Genomic DNA, 20,580 nt, shown 5'->3' on the forward strand with positions numbered 1-20,580 from the left:
ATAAAAAAAACATGTTTTGTTTTTGATTTATTTTTACTGCAGTTGACTTTGACCGCCTGCTATTGGTTCAGACTACCCAAAGTTTTTTCCCCCAACCTGCCCCTCCCACAGTCAGAGCAGGGTCATACAGTTGTGCGTGTTGTTGCTGGCTTCCCCAATGTACAGGCTTCCATCAATGGCATCCATGTCGGATGTAGAGTACCTCCTCACCTATGCGAACAGGAAGGGATTCCATTCCATGAATGTGCAGAGGGTGTATGACACCACATAGAGGATCCTTCATCTCAACAAGCTGTCATCACTTTCATCCTCCCGTATTCAACGGATGAAAACTATATCAACAGCTGGCTAATGGCCTGCTGCCATGGTTGATAATCCACTCCACAACCCCGAACACAAGCAGATGATCAGTACAACGAGCCATTTAAAGCTATCAGGCTGGTGATTGAGAAGATCATTAGGATCTTGAAAACACACTTCTTTTGGGGTGGGGTTCTGCAGTATGAGCCAGATAGGGTCTCCAGAATTAACATTGCCTGCTGGTTCCTTTACAACCTTAGAGGGCAAATACTCTCATATCTGCTTTACGTGATTCACGTAGACGCCATCGCCCGCCTGTCTTCTCCATCACTTTCAAATAAAGAGATATTCCCTCAAACCAATACCTAACCAGCAAATGACACCAATTCTGCCCTTTTTGCTCCGAAATGGTATTGCTAATAATCATCACAGAATCATGCAAATTTACAACACAGAAGGAGGCTAGTTGGCCCACTGTGTCTGTGCCGGCCGAAAAAGAGCTATCCAGCCGAATCCCACTTTCCAACTCTTGATCCATAGCCCTGTAGGTTATGGCACTTCAAGTGCATATCCAAGTACTTTTAAAATGTGATGAGGGTTTCTGCCTCTGCCACCCTCTGGGTGAAAAAGGTTCTCCACAACTCCCCTTTAATTCTTCTACCAATTACTTTAAATCTATGCCCCCCGAGTTATTGACCTCTCCAATAAGGGAAATAGATCCTTCCTATCCAGTCTATCTAAGCCCCTCATAATTTCTCACACTTAGGCTTAGAAATTCGAGTCAGTTGTGCCTTCAACTTTGTGACCGGGCACGGCGCCGCTAATGACTTCCGCCAAATTCGTCGGGAGTTTAGTGGCGGTGATAACCCGTAGCGCCTCACTCCACCGGCTGACGTCATCACCGTGCTCAGCGACCCGGACCCTTAATTGGATATCGTCCACTGAAGCTGCGCCAGGCGATGACAGCGACAACTTCAGGGGACGCATACCGGGCGGCTCGTGGGGCGAAACTTAAAGGAGGTGTACGGCAATAAAAAAAAATCCACTGATTTTTTTTCTGCAGCCCATTGGCAGTTTGGACACGGGGTCCGTGCCGTGATTGGTAAGTCCGGCACTCTGCTTAAGTGCCGAGCTGTTGGCATGGCATCCTTGCTCCCCAGTGGTCAAGGTAGGTCCCTTTTTTTGCTGCAGAGTATGTAGCTTGGGCCCTACCCTTTAATTAAGGGAAATGCCCCTCCTATGCGGCAGTGCTACGGGGCCCAGTGCGTAGCGCTGCATCCTGCTCCCGATGCATCCGCCCCGCTACTGCCCCAGAAAGCTAGTGGAGCACTTTATTTTGCGCTCCGCTTCCTTTCGGGGCAGTAATCCCCAATTTCTCGTGAGAGGATAGACTTCTGTGTCTGACACAAAGTCTCGTGCCTTGTGAGTGTTACCGCCCTGTTACCAATTTTTCCCCGTAAGTGACTAAGTCAGTACCAAATGTATGCTCCTTTTCCAGTGTGACTGTAATCTCTATGAATATCAATACTCAACATAAGTACAAATTTTAATTTAAGATAGTAATTGCATAATGCAGAGGCACTACCCTTTCCTGATACCGATTCCCCATAATACCTAAATGTGCCTTTGTACCTGTTTTTGTGCTTTTTTAAAGTGCCACCTTTGGGCCAGGACTATAGGAGATAGTGTACATAAGGGTAATGGATCGGAGTTGGTCCTTGTCTCATGGCAACTGGTTCCTGGCAGGGAGCAGCTGCTGGCTACATCTTTGGAGGGTGGTCCTGGTTCCAAAGGCTTAGTTATCTGAGAGGGAAGGCCGGAGGCTTGGCATGTGCTGTTGTCCTGAAAATTGGCGGTATCAGGCAGATTCCAGCCACTGCAATTCCACTGTGCCCTGGATCTGCGGCACCACTCATTAGTGGGATGTCTCATCTAGTGGCAGCTATCAGATCCTGAAAACTCTGTGATGCAGCAGTGGCTAAGGTTTGAAAGGCACAATCCATGATGCACTCCCTTTTCCCTCCAAGGCTGCAGTCTGTACCTCCATGGACGTGAAGGCACTTGTCACTGGTTGTTTGTTAGCAGGAGATCTGTTTGCAGATTTCAATGCAGCGGCCACTTGCTACATTGGTACCTGCAAGGAAGACAGAGCTTCTGTGATGGTGCCCCAAAACATGCTATAAACTCCATAGCCACACCTGTCAGTTACCATATCCTGATGATTCTGGGCCGGGCCACCGCACGCTGCTCCCTCTAATGGCCCCGGCCTGCTGATGGTCTTGCAGGTTGGGACTGCACCAAGCATCAACTGACCATCAGCAGGCCGGGCTCATTAGAGGGAGCAACGTGCAGTGTGCTGCTGCAGGAGGATGATGGTTGATTGCAGCGCGGGCAGGTACAGCAGGAGCGGCGAGGTCGGGTCGAAGGAGCGGCAAGAGTTCGTAGAGGGATGTGATCGGGGCCCAGGAGAGGTGAAAGTTCGGGGCCCAGAAGAGGCGAGGGCCCAGGGGCAGCACGGAGCAGCCCACACTGCGGTATGTGTGAGCACTAGGTCCGTGCAGCAGAGCTGGTCTCCAGTCGTCTTGGTTAATCCTTGCCACTGTATCAAGACCTAGGTCTGTCAAGCCCGTGTGGTGGCTGGGGTGCAACGGTCACCCCACGTTAAAAAAAAAACCACGCACAGGCGCCTTCCACCCTTCAGGATGTAGTTCGGGATCTGGAATATCATTGAAATACCTGTGAACTCATCTGCTTTCGGCGTGGAAGCAAATCATCCTCGCTTCGATGAACTGCCTATGATGATGAAGATGACTGGGCTCAGTGCCTGCACGTTTATTTCCTCAAACATCGTTTCTTTGCAGGTGAGTCCTCCTGAGTTCTGCGTTCACAGCTCTTAATCCACACGCAGCTTCTCCTTAGCACTTGCTGGGAAGAGGGCACATCCTCTTCCAATTCTCACTCTTCTGGGTCCCTCGTTCTCACCAATTCCTCAATACCAGATGAAAGTCTCTAAGCTGTTGTCTGGGGGAGAAGAAGCAAGTGCCCCAGGTGATATGTTGGAGGGGGTTGGAGCAGAGAAAGGTGGGGTAGAAAGTAGCAGCTGGAAATGATGAGTGGGTTAGTCTTCATTCTCCTCCTCATCATCGCCATATGAAATGAGGGATTTAAAAAAAGCTCCTTGGTCCCCCTCATCATCATTACCTTTCTCCAGCAGCAAAGGATGACACAGGGGAAGAATGAGTGAACATTATCCCCTCAGGAGGTAGATAGCTGTGTGTCTGGTGCTTCAGAGGGCTACCAAGATGACAGATACTAACCTGGCAAGATGTCGCTGATCCTTGTCATCTGTCACAGCAATAGCTAACTGAGTACCCATGAGCTGTATGGGCTTGTGTTGGAAGGGGCTAAGCGGTTTTAAGATGGAGATGCCCCTTGCAATTTCTTCTGCAAATAGATAAGTAAGTGAGGGTAAGGCTAGCAGTTGAGAAGTGAGTGCTAAGGAGTAGGGGAGAGGTAAAGTATGAGATAAGGAGGTATGTGAGTGTTTAAGTGGAGGAGGAATTTTGGGGTTGAGCAAGGCAGTCCTTGTGTGTTATGGGAGCTATGTAGTCTTAGTGCATGATAGCGAGTTAGAGGCACCCTTAATCAGAGTGCAGTGTGAAGGGTTAGTTGTTTAAGTGTTGCTTTAACAGGGTGAAGTGTGCGCTGGTGCCTAGGGTAGGCAAGGAAGAAAAATACAGCATGGTTCGTATATTAGCTTTTCAACTTGGTCAGGTCATCGAACTTCTTGTGGCACTGTTCTGTAGTCTTGGCAGTGAGGGAATTGGCAGCCAGTGCCACCTTCCATCTAGTGGCACAATAGTGCTGGCAGGCTTGGTGGCACGCACACCCAGGAGTCTGTGCCTCCCGTCTTCTTACACTTCTAGTAGGGCTGTATCACTGAAGTTCTGGATGGAGCTCTGTCCTTTGGGCACACTTGAACGGTCATAATTGTGTCCAAGCATAATCAAAATATTAGTGACATAGAAACATAGAAAATAGGTGCAGGAGTAGGCCATTCGGCCCTTCGAGACTGCACCGCCATTCAATGAGTTCATGGCTGAACATGCAACTTCAGTACCCCATTCCTGCCTTCTCGCCATACCCCTTGATCACCCTGGTAGTAAGGACTACATCTAACTCCTTCTTGAATATATTTAGTGAATTGGCCTCAACAACTTTCTGTGGTAGAGAATTCCACAGGTTCACCACTCTCTGGGTGAAGAAGTTTCTCCTCATCTCGGTCCTAAATGGCTTACCCCTTATCCTTAGACTGTGACCCCTGGTTCTGGACTTCCCCAACATTGGGAACATTCTTCCTGCATCTACTCTGTCTAAACCTGTCAGAATTTTAAACGTTTCTATGAGATCCCCTCTCATTCGTCTGAACCCCAGTTGATCCAGTCTTTCTTGATATGTCAGTCCCGCCATCCCAGGAATCAGTCTGGTGAACCTTCGCTGCACTCCCTCAATAGCAAGAATGTCCTTCCTCAAGTTAGGAGACCAAAACTGTACACAATACTCCAGGTGTGGCGTCACCAAGGCCCTGTACAACTGTAGTAACACCTCCCTGCCCCTGTACTCAAATCCCCTCGCTACCCCTGTACTCAAATCCCCTCGCTATGAAGGCCAACATGCCATTTGCTTTCTTAACCGCCTGCTGTACCTGCATGCCAATCTTCAATGACTGATGTACCATGACACCCAGGTCTCATTGCATCTCCCCTTTTCCTAATCTGTCACCATTCAGATAATAGTCTGTCTCTCTGTTTTTACCACCAAAGTGGATAACCTCACATTTATCCACATTATACTTCATCTACCATGCATTTGCCCACTCACCTAACCTATCCAAGTCACTCTGCAGCCTCATAGCATCCTCCTCGCAGCTCACACTGCCACCCAACTTAGTGTCATCCACAAATTTGGAGATACTACATTTAATCCCCTCATCTAAATCATTAATATACAATGTAAACAGCTGGGGCCCCAGCACAGAACCTTGTGGTACCCCACTAGTCATTGGGTTTGTTGCTGCTTTGCATTTACACGCCAGCTAAAGTAACGCGAGGACTGCTGGATCCAGTAGGTAAGTGCCTTTACACTTACCTCCTTGATCCAGCATGCCTACCTAACCCACCCCCTCCCCCCCCCCAGCCATGAGTCTGCTGATGCCCCATCCTCCTTCGACCCCCCGATCATGCTGCTTCCTGGCCGCCACCCCCCTCCCCGATCATTAGCCGGTCACCCGATCTTCAGCCGCTCCCAGCCCTCTGATGATCACCGCATGCCCACTGCTCCTCTGGCCCTCCGATGATCATCCCCGACCCCCTGATGATCACCCACCAAGCTATCCCCCACCGATGATCACCCTCTGGCCCCCACGCGATTCTCCTGCCCGCCAATGATCCCCCCCGCCCCCCCAAAACTGATCTCCTGCCCCAGGCCCCCACACGCTCCCTCTCTCCCTCCTCTCCGCGGCCGAGTGCCGTTGGCCTACCCACCCGCAGTCAGCCAGTCAGCCAGTCAGCCAGCCAGGTTCTCAATCAGGCTGGCTCTGGGTGGGAATCAGATGTTAGTGGCAATGTGTGTACCTGATCTCCTCTCCGACGGCCTCCCATTGCCATTGGCTGTTTTAACTGCGAATCTTAGGTTCCAATACACCCGGGCCAGATTCCCTTTCAACTCTCTGAAACTAGTTCTCCTGCAGTTGCTTATTTTCACATTTGATTGTTCCTTGTCCTTTTCCATAACTACTCTAAACCTAATGATATTGTGATTACGGTTTCCTAAAAGCTCCCCCACTGAAACACGCTTTGTTTGCCCAACTTAATTCCCCAGAACAGCACTGACTGATTCCTTCCTCATTGGACTAGAAACATATTGATCAATGTTTTCTTGTACACATTTCAGGAATTCGTCCCCCTCATTGCTCCTAACAATATTATTTTTCCAGGGTATATTGGGATAATTGAAGTCCCCTATTATCACTACTCTATAGTTCCTGCATTTTTTTTGTATTTGTTCCTGGGAAATGGGCATCACTGGCAAGGCCAGTATTTATTGCCCATCCATAATTGGCCTTGAAAACAGGGTGATGAGCTGCCTTCTCGAATTGCTGCAGTATGCGTGGTGAAGGTACTCCCATATTGCTGTTAGGGAGGGAGTTCCAGGATTTTGACCCAGCGACTATGAAGGAACGGCAATATATTTTCAAGTCAGGATAGTGTATGACTTGGAGGGGAACTTGGAGGTGATGGTGTTCCCATGCGCCTGCTGCCCTTGTCCTTCTCGGTAGTAGAGGTCATGAATTTGGGAGTTGCTGCAATGCATCTTGTAGATGGTACACGCTGCAGCCACAATGCGCCGGTGGTGGAGGGAGTGAATGTTGAAGATGGTGGATGGGGAGCTGATCAAGCAAGTTGCTTTGTCCTGAACGGTGTCGAGCTTCTTGAGTGTTGTTGGAGCTGCACTCATCAAGGCAAGTGGAGAGTATTCCATCACACTCTTGATTTGTGCTTTGTAGATGGTGGAAAAGCTTTGGAGAGTCAGGAGGTGAGACAATCGCTGCAGAATACCCAGCCTCTGACTTGAGCTTGTAGCTACAGTCTTCATGTAGCTGGTCCAGTTAAGTTTCTGGTCAATGGTGACCCCAGGATGTTGGGGGATTTGGCGATGGTTATGTCGTTGTATGTCAAGGGGCGATGGTCAGACGCTCTCTTAGGAGATAATCATTGCCTGGTACTTGTGTGGTACGAATGTTGCTTGCCAGTTATCAGCCCAAGTCTGAATGGAGTTCAGGTCTTGCTGCATGTGGGCATGGACTGCTTCATTTTCTTAGGCGTTGCGAATGGAACTAAACACTGTGCAATCATCAGCAAACATCCCCACTTCTGACCTTATGATGGAGGGAAGGTCAGTGATGAAGCAGCTGAAGATGATTGGGTCAGGGATGCTGCTCTGAGAAACTCCTGCAGCGATATCCTGGGGCTAAGGTGATTGGCTTCCAACAACCACAACCATCTTTCTTTATGCTAGGTATGACTCTAGCCAGTGGAGAATCTTTTCCCTGTTTCTCATTGACTTCAATTTTACTAGGACTCCTTGATGCCATACTCAGTCAAATGCTGCCTTGATGTCAAGGGCAGTCACTCTCATCTCACCTCTGGAATTCAGCACTTTTGTCCATGTTTGGACCAAGGCTGTAATAAGGTTTGGAGCAGAGTGGTCCTGGCAGATCCCAAACTGAGCATCAGTGAGCAGATTATTGGTGAGCAAGTGCCGCTTGATAGCACTGTCGACAACATCTTCAGTCACTTTGCTGATGATTGGGAGTAGGCTGATGGGGTGGTAATTGGCCGAATTGGATCTGTCTTGTTTTTTGTGAACAGGGCACACCTGGGTAGTTTTACACATTGTCAGGTATATGCCCGTGTTTTAGCTGCACCGGAATAGCTTGGCTAGAGACACAAATCTTTAGCACAACAGCTGGGATATTGTCGGGGCTCATCGCCTTTGCTGTATCCAATGCGCTCAGCCATTTCTTGATATCACGTGTAGTGAATCAAATTGGCTGACGACTGGCTTCTGTGATCGCGGGGACTTCAGGAGGAGGTCGAGATGGATCATCCCCTCAGCACTTCCGGCTGAAGATGGTTGCAAACACTTCAGCCTTGTCTTTTGCACTCGGGTGCTGGGTTCCGCCATCATTGAGGTTGGGGATGTTCACGGAGCCTCCACCTCCAGTCAGTTGTCCACCAGCATTCATGACTGGATGCGGCAGGACTGCAGAGCTTTAATCTGATCCGTTGGATGTGGGATCACTTAGCTTTGTCTATAGCATACTGCTTCCGTTTTTTAGAATGCGTGTAGTCCTGTGTTGCAGCTTCCCCAGGTTGGCACCTCATTTTTAGGTGCGTTTGGTGTTGCTCCTGGCATGCTCTTCTACACACCTCATTGAACCAGGGTTGGTAGCCTGTCTTGATGGTAATGGCAGAGTGAGGGATATGCTGAGTCCTGAGGTTACAGAATGTGGTGGAATACAATTCTGCTGCTGCTGATGGCTCACAGCATCTCATGGATACTCAGTTATGAGCTGATAGATTTGTTCTGAATCTATCCCATTTCGCACAGTGGCAGTGCCAGACAACACGATGGAGGATGTCCTCAGTGTGAAGATGGGACTTCGTCTCCACAATGACTGTGAGGTGGTCACTGCTACCAATGCTGTCATAGGCAGTTGCATCTGCGATAGGTAGACTGGGGAGGACGAGGTCAAGTAGGGTTTTCCTTCGTGTTTCTTTCTGAAATTTGCTGCTCTATCTTCTTCTCCGTATTTGGTGGTCTACAGTATACACCAAACAGCGTAACAGCTCCTCTATTGTTCCTTAATTCTAACCAAATAGATTCTGTCTTGAACTCTCAAGTACTTCATCCTTTCCAATGCTGCAACAATATCTTTGATCAATACTGCCAATCCCCTTCTTTTTTCCTTCCCTATTTTTCCTGAATAGCTTGTAGCCAGGAATATTATATTCCCAATCCTTCCCTTGTCTCCATTATTGTCACTATACCAATAATCCCATGTAGAAAAATCTTGTGACATAGAACATAAGAATTAGGAACAGGAGTAGGCCATCTAGCCCATCGGGCCTGCTCCGCCATTCAACAAGATCATGGCTGATCTGGCCGTGGACTCAGCTCCACTTATGTTTCCTACTTGCTCAGTAGGATTTCAGGAATCAATACCATTCAGTTGCGCATGATTTGCTGCTTTTTTATGACATCTGTGATAATCAAGCAAATACTTTGCATGTATGAAAACTTTGAACTGGGATTGTCAATCTTTCCGTACATTATGGCTGCTTGCTGGTGCAAGACTATTCCTTTATTTTTGTTCTTTGTAGCAATCCCTAATGGGGTGGCGTCATTGCCGTACGCAGCACCCCGTTACCGCCCCAGAAGCGAAATGCGCTCTCGCCCAGTGTTCCCGCCTGGCGCTGACAACGATAGCTTCAGCGGTCATGTTTCAGTCTGGGGTCAACTGGAGGAGAGCTATTTAAAGGCGCCATCTTCGGCAACATTTCTGGTCGGCCAATCATGGTTGGTGCTTATTTCATCGGCAGACAGGCGTTTAGACAGATTTCAAAGATTTCCAGTTGAAGGAGTGTTCTGGTTGTTAAACATTCTTGACTTTCATTGAGGGCAGATTTAAAAGTCCATCATTTATATTGTTTCATGGAGGCTGTGTTGGGAGACTTTACCATCCCAGGTTATTCTGACAGCAGTTCTCCTATATCAATTTCATTGAGTGAACACAGTGTGTTCGAAGGCTGTGCTTCAGCAAGGGCGTGGTCACAGAGCTCTGCCACCTCCTGTAACCAGATCGCGAGCCTCAGACCAGGATGAGGACAGCTCTCAGTGGCAGTCAAGTTCATCATCGTGCTCAATTTCTATGCCAGTGGATCCTTCCAGCGTGCAACAGGAGATATCTCCAACATCTCCTAGTTTGCCATCCATTGCTTCATCAGCAAAGCCACAGATGCTCTGTACAGAAGGAGGCGGGACTACATTTCCTTCCTATGACCAGAGAGAAGCAGCACGAGTGTGCATATGACTTTGCCAGGATAGCGGGCTTCCCCGTGGTGCACGTCGCCACTGACTGCACCCACGTCGCTTTGCGGACACCGCATAACAATCCTGAGGAATTTCATAACTGCAAAGGCTACCACTCACTGAATGTGCAGTTGGTGTGCGACCACACATGCTGAAACCTCACTGTCAATGCCCGCTATCCTGGCAGCAGCCAGGATGCATTCATCCTGCGCCAGTTCTCTTCCAGCCATTACATCAAGCTTGCGGCTGGCTGCTCGGGGACGAGGACTCCCTTCCACAACCTCAACACTCCTGCCCAGCACTTATATAATGAGAGCCATGCCGCCACCAGGAATATCATTGAGCAGACATCGGAGTGTTGCAGCAACAGTTCCGCTGCCTTGACCGCTCGAGAGGAGTCTTCCAGTACTCGGTTGAGTGGGTGTCCCTTTTCGCCGTTGTCTTCTGCTGCATAATTTGGCCATCATGCGGGCGCAGCCATTGCCACCAGGCATAGCTCCACCACTCAGGAGATGGAGGAGAACGAGGAGGAGGACGAGCAACATCAGCGACGGAAGAGGCAGCCACTCAATCGCCATTCTGCAAGGGCAGTCCGTGACCGCCTCATCAGACTTCGATTCCAGTGAATTTTAGCCCACTCCCCGGTTGCTTTGCATGTCTCCATCAGCACATCAATTTCCTTTTCCATACCACAGCGCGAAAACTGAAATGAGAGACAGCACCAAATATGCAACATTCCAATAAAAAATGTATCCCATAACATTTAACATTTATGTGCCATCTTGGCCTGCAAAAGAAAGGAATTTGTGTAGATAAGAGACCAGTAATGTGTGTGGGAGATATGCCTGTTGTTGTTGACTAGCGGTGAATGTAGGCAAGGTGTGAGATGAGGATGTCAGTTTGAGTAGCTGAAGATGTTTGGTGGGGGAGTGGTGCCTTGTGCAGTGTGCACAGACAGAAGTTCAGAGGCTGGTATGTAGGAGGTATGGATGCTTTGGCCACCCGACTGAGGTCGTTGAACTTCTTACGACACTGTGGGAGTGTTCGATCCACTAGAGTGCTGGCTGACACCTCCTCTGCCACATCCCTCCACGTGGCCCAGAAGACCTGTGGCAATGGCCTCCTTCCAGTTGCTGGGAAGAGCACATGCCTCCTTCTTTCCACTGCCCCCACCAATGCCTCCGATGCCATGTCATTAATACGCCGTGCTCTCTCCCTTCCAGCTAGATTTGCAACAGCCACAAGAGAAACTTCTTGCATGTGCTCTCAGCACTTCCTCAAAATGAGCAGCTGCAGCTTGATATAACCTCCCCATTAACAGCTGAAATGAGATAGTGTGAAGGATGACTGCTGAATACAAGTCACCTGAAATTGAGTAGGGCTCTGCTGTTAGCGCTCCTGCAGCGCCCCACTGAGCTCATTAGTGCCTCATTTACCACCCCTTTCCTGCCTGGTGCGCTAAAGCCCAATTTAGAAGTTCGGATTCCTTTGCACCTGCCGTGAACTTTTCAAAATTTTAAACGTTAGCGTCACCGAATTTTTACCCCATTCTTTTCACACAGTGAGTTGTTATGATCTGGAATGCACTGTCTGAAAAGGTGGTGGAAGCAGATTCAATAATAACTTTCAAACGAGAATTGCATGAATACTTGAAGGGGAGAAATTTGCAGGGCTATAGGGGAAGGATAGGGGAATGGGATTAATTGGACAGCTCTTTCAAAGAACTGGCATATGCACAATGGGCTGAATGGCATCTGTTTGTGCTGTATAATTCTATGGGCTAGACTTTCCACTCAAATTGCTAGAGCCCAAAAAATGGGAGATATTCCAGCCGTGACGATGTGTCAGCCTTCACGATCGCTGGAACATTGCCCATTTTTGGGATCGCGACTTTTGGCTCAGCGATAACTCAGTGATGTGAAATGGGAAAAGCGATAGCTCAGCGATGTGAAATGGGCCCAGCGATGCAAAACGGGCCTCAGCGATGTGGACGCAAAGCTCCCCTAGCAATGGCCTTCTGCGCATGCGTTTTTGTTTTGGTAAACAGGTTTTCCCACGTTTCGGGAGGTCAGAGGTCATCCACACATGCACAGAAGGCAAAGGGAGGAGGAGGGGGGGGGGGGAAGAGAGAGAGAGAGAGAGAAAGAGAGAGAGCAGAGAGGAAGAAGACAGACTGGGAGTGAGATAATTAAGAGATAATTGATAGAATTGATATAAAAAAAAAGTCATCTTCAGACGAAAGTGTCCATGATGTGGAGGAGGGGAGGAAAAGGGCTAAGCCTTTCAGTGATGAGGCCAATAAGGCGTCGGTCCAGGAGGTGCACCCCGGTGGGCCCAATTAACCCAGAATGGGCATGGGAAACGCCCACCCCGGGTGTATCGGAAAATCTGTGTCGAGATCGCGGACGTGGTCTCGTCGGTGTCCCATGAGGCGAGGGGGCCCGACCAGTGGCGGAAGGGCTGGAACAGCCTGGTTGCTTCGGCAAGAGTAAGTAAAGATTTTATATTGTAATGATGCAAATTGTAATTATAATTATAAATCTCCAGGATTGAAATTAAGCTTGTTATTCTTACATATATTCCCTGCTAAGATCTGGACAGGGCTATGAACCTGCGCCCTTTTTAAGTTTCTCTGGCTGCTGTCACTTACAGTGACCCAGCATGGACTGGGGAAAAAGTTGCCCTTGCTCACTGTCTGCCCTGGGACACTTTGGGACATTAGCTTCTGTCATTGCCAAGTTCACAGGCTATCCTGATTCCCACCACCCCCGGTGGCCCTTCAATGGAGATTGTAGTCAAGAGAGATGTTTGTGTCAAGCATTAGCTCCGAAACACAATCTTTGTTATAACGTGCATCAATTGTGGATAAAAACCCTATTAACATATACACTGGCGACTGCTGTCTTTCCATGATAGTATCGAGTCAATGAGCTTATACCATGCTCTTTTCACGTTTTCAGAAGAAGTTAGTGAAGAATCGTTCAGAACGCAGGCGAACCAGAGGAGGCCCTGCACAGCTTGCAACCCTCACCGAGTTGGAAGAACGCGGCACTGGTGGGAGGCCACACTTGGTCGGCCAGCCGTGGTGAAGCAGAGCCCTCGCTTGCGTCACGTGAGTAATGCATCAAGCAGTGTTAAAGTAATGTAACGTCATTTCATAATAATATAAGAATGATGTATGTTATGCAGCTATCCTGATTCCCGTGCAGCCTCTGTGCTACTCTCAGGTTGACAACATAAGAGATAAGAGCAGGAGCCAGTGATCTGGCCATCTGTTCCCTTCTCTGTCCGCTCCCCGTAAACATTCACTCCCTTATCATTCTGTCCTTCTCTGACTGATCCAGTCTCCAGAGCTCTCTGGGTCACTGAAATTCAACTTGGATTTACCACCATATGTACTACCGTGTGATGCGTTGTTATGTAACGTCTCTTGGTCTCATTTATTGTAGTAGTGCTGCTCCTCCAACGCAGCGCAAGAATGTGAAACCCTTCTGTTCCGTTCTAATAAGCTCAATTGCGCTTTGCAGATCCACGAACACCCATGCGCAGCGAGGCGGAGGCGTGACCGGAACCCCTCCCCCTCCCGATGCAGGTGGTCATCACCACAGCAGGGGAGGATGAAGACCCTGAAGAGGAGGAAACCGAGGAGGATGAGCCTACCACCCCCATCTCTGAAAGTGATGCACCTGTGGAATCTGCGGCCACAACGTTGGTTCGACGAAGAGGTAGCGGGACCAAGCGGCGTGCAGCCGGTGACGCCAAGGCGTTTAGTGCTCACGTCGACCCCACGGAGGTCAGGTCAGCGAGGTCAGCACACGCCTCCTCTGGTCGATCGGATCGAGGGCTTGACCAGACTGCGTGGAGAGTGTCGCGATAAGTCACGAGCTACTCCAGGTGTTCGTGGTATTCACAAGGGACACGCCCCAGTCGTCTGTTCGCAATTCGGAGGATATGCAGATGATCCGGGAGATGCATGCAACGACCATCTCCGTCGATGCCTTGTAGCATGCGATAGTGGCGAGTCACTGCCCTGATCCCAAGGTGCCGTCATCCGACATACCACCAGCACACAAGCGAGTCAGGAGGAAGCACCTCCTTCTGACTCGGAACGAGATTCCCCAGCTTCGTCTTCCCCTCCAGCAAACCTCCCCCCCCCCCACCCCCATGAGCCAATTTCGCCACCATCACCTCCCCACCACCCCACCCCACAACAGAAAGTCTTGCAGTCACCCACTGCACGCCAGATTCATCGCGGTACCCGGGGACCAAAATGGGGTGAGGCAGACAAAAAGCAGGAAACTATAGACCAGTTAGCCTAACATCTGTGGTTGGGAAAATGTTGGAATCCATTATTAAAGAAGCAGTAACAGGACATTTGGAAAAGCAAAATTCGGTCAGGCAAAGTCAGCATGGATTTACGAAGGGGATGTCATGTTTGACAAACTTGCTGGAATTCTTTGAGGATGTAACGAACAGGGTGGATAAAGGGCAACCAGTGGATGTGGTGTATTTGGACTTCCAGAAGGCATTTGACAAGGTGCCACACAAAAGGTTACTGCACAAGATAAAAGTTCATGGGGTTGGGGGTAATATATTAGCATGGATAGAAGACTGGCTGACAAATTGAAAACAGAGAGTTGGGAATAAATTATTCATTCTCTGGTTGGCAATCAGTAATGAGTGGGGTGCCGCAGGGATCAGTGTTGGGACGCCAACTATTTTCAATCTATATTAACGACTTGGAAGAGGGGACTGAGTGTAATGTAGCCAAGTTTGCTGACAATACAAAGATGGGAGGAAGGGCAATGTGTGAGGAGGACATAAAGAGGCTGCAGGAGGACATAGACAGGCTAAGTGAGTGGGCAAGAATTTGGCAGATGTAGTAAAATGTTGTAAAGTGTGAGGTCATGCACTTTGGCAGAAAAAAAATCAAGAGCAAGTTATTATTTAAATGGAGAAAGATTGCAAAGTGCTGCAGTACAGCGGGATCTGGGAGTACTTGTGCATGAAACATAAAAAGGATAGTATGCAGGTACAACAAGTGATCAGGAAGGTCAACAGAATCTTGGCCTTTATTGCAAAGGGGATGGAGTGTAAAAGCAGGGAAGTCTTGTTACATCTGTACACCTGGAATACTGCATGCAGTTTTGGTTGCCATATTTATGAAAGGATATACTTGTTGTGGAGGTAGTTCAGAGAAGGTTCACTAGGTTGATCCCAGGGATGAAGGGGTTGACTTATGAGGAAAGGTTGAGTAGGTTGGGCCTCTACTCATTGGAATGCAGAAGAATGAGAGATGATCTTATAGAAACGTATAAGATTATGAGGGGGCTTGACAAGGTGGATGCAGAGAGGATGTCTCCACTGGTGGGGTAGACTAGAACTAGAGGGCATGATCTTAGAATAAGGGGCCGCCCATTTAGAATTGAGATGAGGAGAAATTTCTTCTCTCAGAGTGGGTTGTGAATCTGTGGAATTCGCTGCCTCAGAAAGCTGTGGAAGCTGGGACATTAAATAAATTTAAGACAGAAATAGACAGTTTCTTAAACAATAAAGGAATAAGAGGTTATAAAGGAATAAGAGCGGGCAGGGAAGTGGAGCTGAGTCCATGATCAGATCAGCCATGATCTTACTGAATGGCAGAGCAGGCTCGAGGGGCCTTATGGCCTACTCCTGCTCCTATTTCTTATGTTCTTATGAAACACCGCCGCATTCTGTAAAGGTGCTTTCAGGGCGATGTGCGTGCAGTTTATTGCTCCCTGCACCTTGGGGAAGTTTGCTATTCTCGAGAAACCCAAAGCCCTCCCAGTTTGCGCCTTCCTGGTCTTAGGGAAGCTTATAAAGTCCATCCTGCGAGCGTAAAGGGCTCCAGTCACCTGTCGAATGGAGCAGTGTGTGGCATGCTGAGAGATACCACTGATGTCGCCAGCTGAAGCCTGAAAGGAGCCCGATGCGTAGCAGGATAGCGCCGCAGTAACCTTTACCTCAACGGGCAGTGCGGTCCTGATAGTGCGGGTAGGCTGCAGATCCCCCTTGATGAGCTGGCATATCTCATCGATTACCTCATTTCGGAAGCATAGCCTCCTAAGGCACGTGTTATCAGACAAGTTGAGGTAAGATTGCTTTTCCCTGTAAGTTCGTCGGCTGTACGTTTTCCTCCTTCGCCTCTGCCTCCTCTTCGATTGGGCCCTTCACTGAACCCAATTTCAGACTCCAGCATTTGAGCATTTACAAGTAATGGTCGAGAAGCTACAGACCATATCACTATCACTATAGCTATAAATGACCTTTGTACTAAAATAAATATAAATATAACTGTGAGTGGATCAATCAGTAACTTAAAGGCTCTTAAATAACTCACAAATTATAAGCCCCTTCTTTAAGCAGCCTCCTCACTTCCTCCAACTTTCAAAATGGCGTCCGTAATGCCGAGTTCTGTGAGGAAGGCCAGGTAAAAGCAGCTTTTCTCCAGCGATCCTCTCGGCGAGCGATCAGCCCGGCAATGTGTAGACAATGTGCTGCAAGTTGCCTGGGCGATGTGTGGGCGACATGAAAGTTGGGCCTGCAATTTTCCGGCGATGTTCCGGTTCAACTTTTCACTTTTTAAGCAAAATGGAAGATAGCCTGCCTTTTTGGCACAAGCCCAGCAATCTCAAGTGGTAAGTCTAGCCCATATGATGCTATGAAATTCACAGAAGTAAAATAGATGGAAGTGAAAGATGCTATGCACCGATTGAGATATTAGATCAACTATTTGGTATGTACGCACTAGGTCTGTGCAGCAGAGTAGGTCTCCAGTCGTCTTGGGTAATCCTTGCCACTGGACCAAGACCTAGCTCTGTCAAGCGCGTGTGGTGGCTGGTGTGCAATGGCCACCACGTTAAAAAAATCCACGCCCAGGCATCTTCCACCCTTCAGGAAATGGTTTAGGACATGGAATATTAGGTCCTTTATTGAAACACCTGTGAACTCATCCTTTTTTGGCGTGGAAGCAAGTCATCCTCGTTTCGAGGGACTGCCTATGATAATGATGATATCAACCTGCAATTCAGCAGACTAACAGGAAACGTTTTGTACTATAATTAAATATGTTACTTCCTTCAACTTCAACAGATAAAGCACAATCACTGAAATCACTGGCAACATACAGCATTTGAATATTCAAAAGGCAGGAAGACTCAGCTACTGTTACCAAAGTTGCACAATTGTGGTAAGTTTTCACATAGATTGCTTTCAATATTGATTCGTAAAAACAATGCATTCAAAAACTTTATAACTGAAAAGTTAAAATATAACTGTGATTAGCATATTTTCTTTTCTTTAAATTGAAATGCGTGTCAAAATATGGAATAAATGCCATTAGGGAATAGTAAGACATTACATTTGAGAGCTCACATCACAAAAGATGTGAATAGTATGTTTATAACAAAAAATTGTTGGGATCAGCATTTACTACTGTATCAGCTTATTCAAATAAATCAATTTTATTTTTGGCTGATGAGGTCATTGAACAAGCCTATTGGAAGAGGCAGATAAGGGTCTGTGCCAGGACATCACAAGTTTTTGCTTTATTTCAGGTGTGCTCTGGTTTCCAATTATGACTGGAAGTAAAGTAGTTGACCCTTCCTACCCCAAATATCTAACAACAGAATCTGAATATTATGAAGACAGCACATTCCCCAATTCAGCTTTCGGTTTGTTTTGTGACATCGTCGAAGTTGGAGATTTAAGAGAGGTTTTTATGCCCTGTTTTTATTCAGTTATATTTGTGACAGGACTTTTGGGCAATTCTTTAGTCATGGTGACATATGTTTTCTACGAGAAGCTGAAGACTGTGACAGATGTCTACATGATGAACTTAGCGATCGCAGACTTGCTCTTCCTCTGCACCCTGCCATTCTGGGCAGTTGATGCGCACACTGAATGGATTTTTGGAACTTTTATGTGCAAAATTGTGAATGGTGCATACACTGTCAACTTCTACAGTTGTATGTTAACACTAGCCTGTGTGAGTGTCAACAGGTTCAATGCCATTGTTCAAGCAACGAAAACACTCAACAGCAGAAATAAGAGATTTAAAAGTATGTTAGTCTGCGCAGGGGTTTGGGTGTTCACGATCATTTTGGCTCTTCCAGAATTCATATTAAGCAAAGCATATATTGGTCAAACTGATAATATTATCTGTAAGATAGTGTACCATCCCAATTCAAGCAGCATCATCAAAGTGGGAGTGAATGTAACACAGATGGTAGTGGGATTTCTGATACCCTTTGTGGTCATGATCATTTGCTACTCAATCATTGCAAAAACTCTGCTCCAAGCTAAGGGCTTTCAGAAGCACAAATCATTAAAGATTATAGTCGCAGTTGTAGTTGTATTTGTGATTTGTGAGCTGCCATTCAACAGTGTGCTGTTGATGCAAACTCTGCAGATCATCAGGGAAGAAGAATCTAGTTGTGAATACAATGCAAATGTAGTCTATGCAATTATTGTAACAGAGGGCATTGCATATCTACACTGCTGTCTCAATCCTGTTCTTTATGTATTTCTTGGAGTGAAGTTTAGAAACAGTTTTTGGAAGATCTTAAAAGATACTGGATGTCTCAGTCAAAAACAATTGGCTAGGTATCTGAAAACTGAGCGTGAAACATCACAACCTGTATCGGCTTTATCCGAAACAACAAATATGTATCCTTTATAAAAAGATATTGGATGTACCAGGATATACAATTGTAAATTTTGAGAAATGGCCCTAGAATTCCACAAGGGTTCTCCTGATCTCCTGCTGTAACTTTGGAGAGAAAACTAAGTTGCCATTGTCTACTTCTAATTCCGAACACCTGTTCCCCTTCCACTTGATGCACTTTAGAAATGTTTTACACCGTACAAAAAGTAACTTAGTGATACTGAAGTGGCTGCACATTATAAAAAGGGCTTTTGGTGGCTGCACATTAAGGGCCTGAATTTTCAACGGGTTTCCCCAACTTCCCACTTTAACTTTGGTGGAAACCCTGAAGAGACAGCACAAATGGCCGTTTTTAGCCATTTACGTTTTTCTGCGTTTACATTGATTTACCTCCAAAGTTATTCCAGAAGATCAAGGCTTTGAACATGGACCTCCTAGCTCTGTTAAGTTAGATTCCATGCTGTACAAATTTCTTATTTACTACCTATAAGTATAAAATGTGTTTAATTATATGCAAATATGTAATTCCTCAGAAATATTTGACCGGATTTTTCAATAAAATGTTTTACAAACCATACTAAGTTTTCTGTACTTTGTATTGGCAAGTGGAAAAATCTGTTCAATCTCGTGAGGAGCATAAACACCAGTATAGACCTGTTGGGCAGAATGGCTTGATTCTGTAGAATAAATTCTATATAATTCAACCATGTCACAGTGGGAAGGTAGAGAAGTGAACACAGCCCAACAATTTAGACTTTAGTACACAAAAACAGGAGATTTATTATTAAGGATAATGGCTCTACTTTTGACAGCGAATAATCACAGAATTTAGTATTTGTTTGAATTAGATATCTCTAACCTTTTTCTGACGAAAGGTCATCGACCTGAAACGTTGATAGGAGCAGGAGTAGGTCATTTGGCCCCTCGAGCCTGCTCCGCCATTCAATGAGACCATGGCTGATCTGATCATGGACTCAACTCCACTTCCCTGCCCGCTCACCATAATCTTTATTCCCTTATCGCTCAAAAATCTGTCTATCTCCGCCTTAAATATATTCAATGACCCAGCCTCCACAGCTCTCTGGGTCAGAGAATTCCATAGATTTACAACCCTCAGAGAAGAAATTTCTCCTCATCTCAATTTTACATGGGCAGCACTTGGGTGTTTTATACAATGTTCATGTGAAGTTTCTGTTAATGTGGTGTCAAACATTGAAATCTTTATTTTCAACACTTTGCGTTCTTGGACAGAATTGTGTGCACCTTTGGAAGTGACTTCGTGAGTTGCAGTGAATGGTGAGACATAACAGTATCCCCCCCGCAATGGTGATGAGTGTGAAAGGAATGGCTTGGGCATTGTAGGAATGCTTTATGGTGTTGGTGTGGGGTGGTGCCAACCTGACGCACCTTGTGGCAGCCAGGGTGTATAGCGTCAAGTGAAGTCAATCTGGCCATGGTGAGGCCATCCCCGGCATCCCGAACAGCAATGTGGTCGGGTGCTGATGCACTGTGTCCTGTGCAGATTGCGGAGAAGATGTTGTTGGTGCTGCTGGTGTGCCTAGTGCTGCTGGTATTGAGGCCAATGGTGGTGGGATTCTGAGGACCAAGGTGAGATAGTTTCAAGGGCACTGATGCTGATGTAATAGATGGCAGGTGAACAGATGACTTGAGGTGACAGAAGAAATTTGTCAATGGTGAGAAAGGCTGTGCCAATGAGGTGACCGTTATGTATGTAACCATGTAATTCTTGCCACCAGAGGGCGTGACTGTTGGAGTCCTAATGGTCACCTGCACACACATGCAGGGCCAGTATAAAAGGTTGGCTGCCATGTTATTTAGGCACTCTGGAGTTGTAATAAAGGAGTTCTTCTATACACAACAGTGACACTGGATAGAGAGTTTACTCCAAACACTTGCAACCTGCATAAAGTTCAATCTGC

At 47.1% G+C, this 20,580-nt stretch overlaps 1 protein-coding gene across 2 annotated transcripts in view; it reads right to left on the reverse strand.

The window, feature by feature from the left end:
* fyco1a (FYVE and coiled-coil domain autophagy adaptor 1a) overlaps positions 1-20,580 on the reverse strand; it is a 234,289-nt gene that overhangs the window by 83,077 nt on the left and 130,632 nt on the right. The gene's annotated exons all lie outside the window — the stretch shown is intronic.

Source organism: Pristiophorus japonicus, chromosome 5 (genome assembly GCF_044704955.1).
Source record: "Pristiophorus japonicus isolate sPriJap1 chromosome 5, sPriJap1.hap1, whole genome shotgun sequence".
Taxonomy (NCBI): domain Eukaryota; kingdom Metazoa; phylum Chordata; class Chondrichthyes; family Pristiophoridae; genus Pristiophorus; species Pristiophorus japonicus.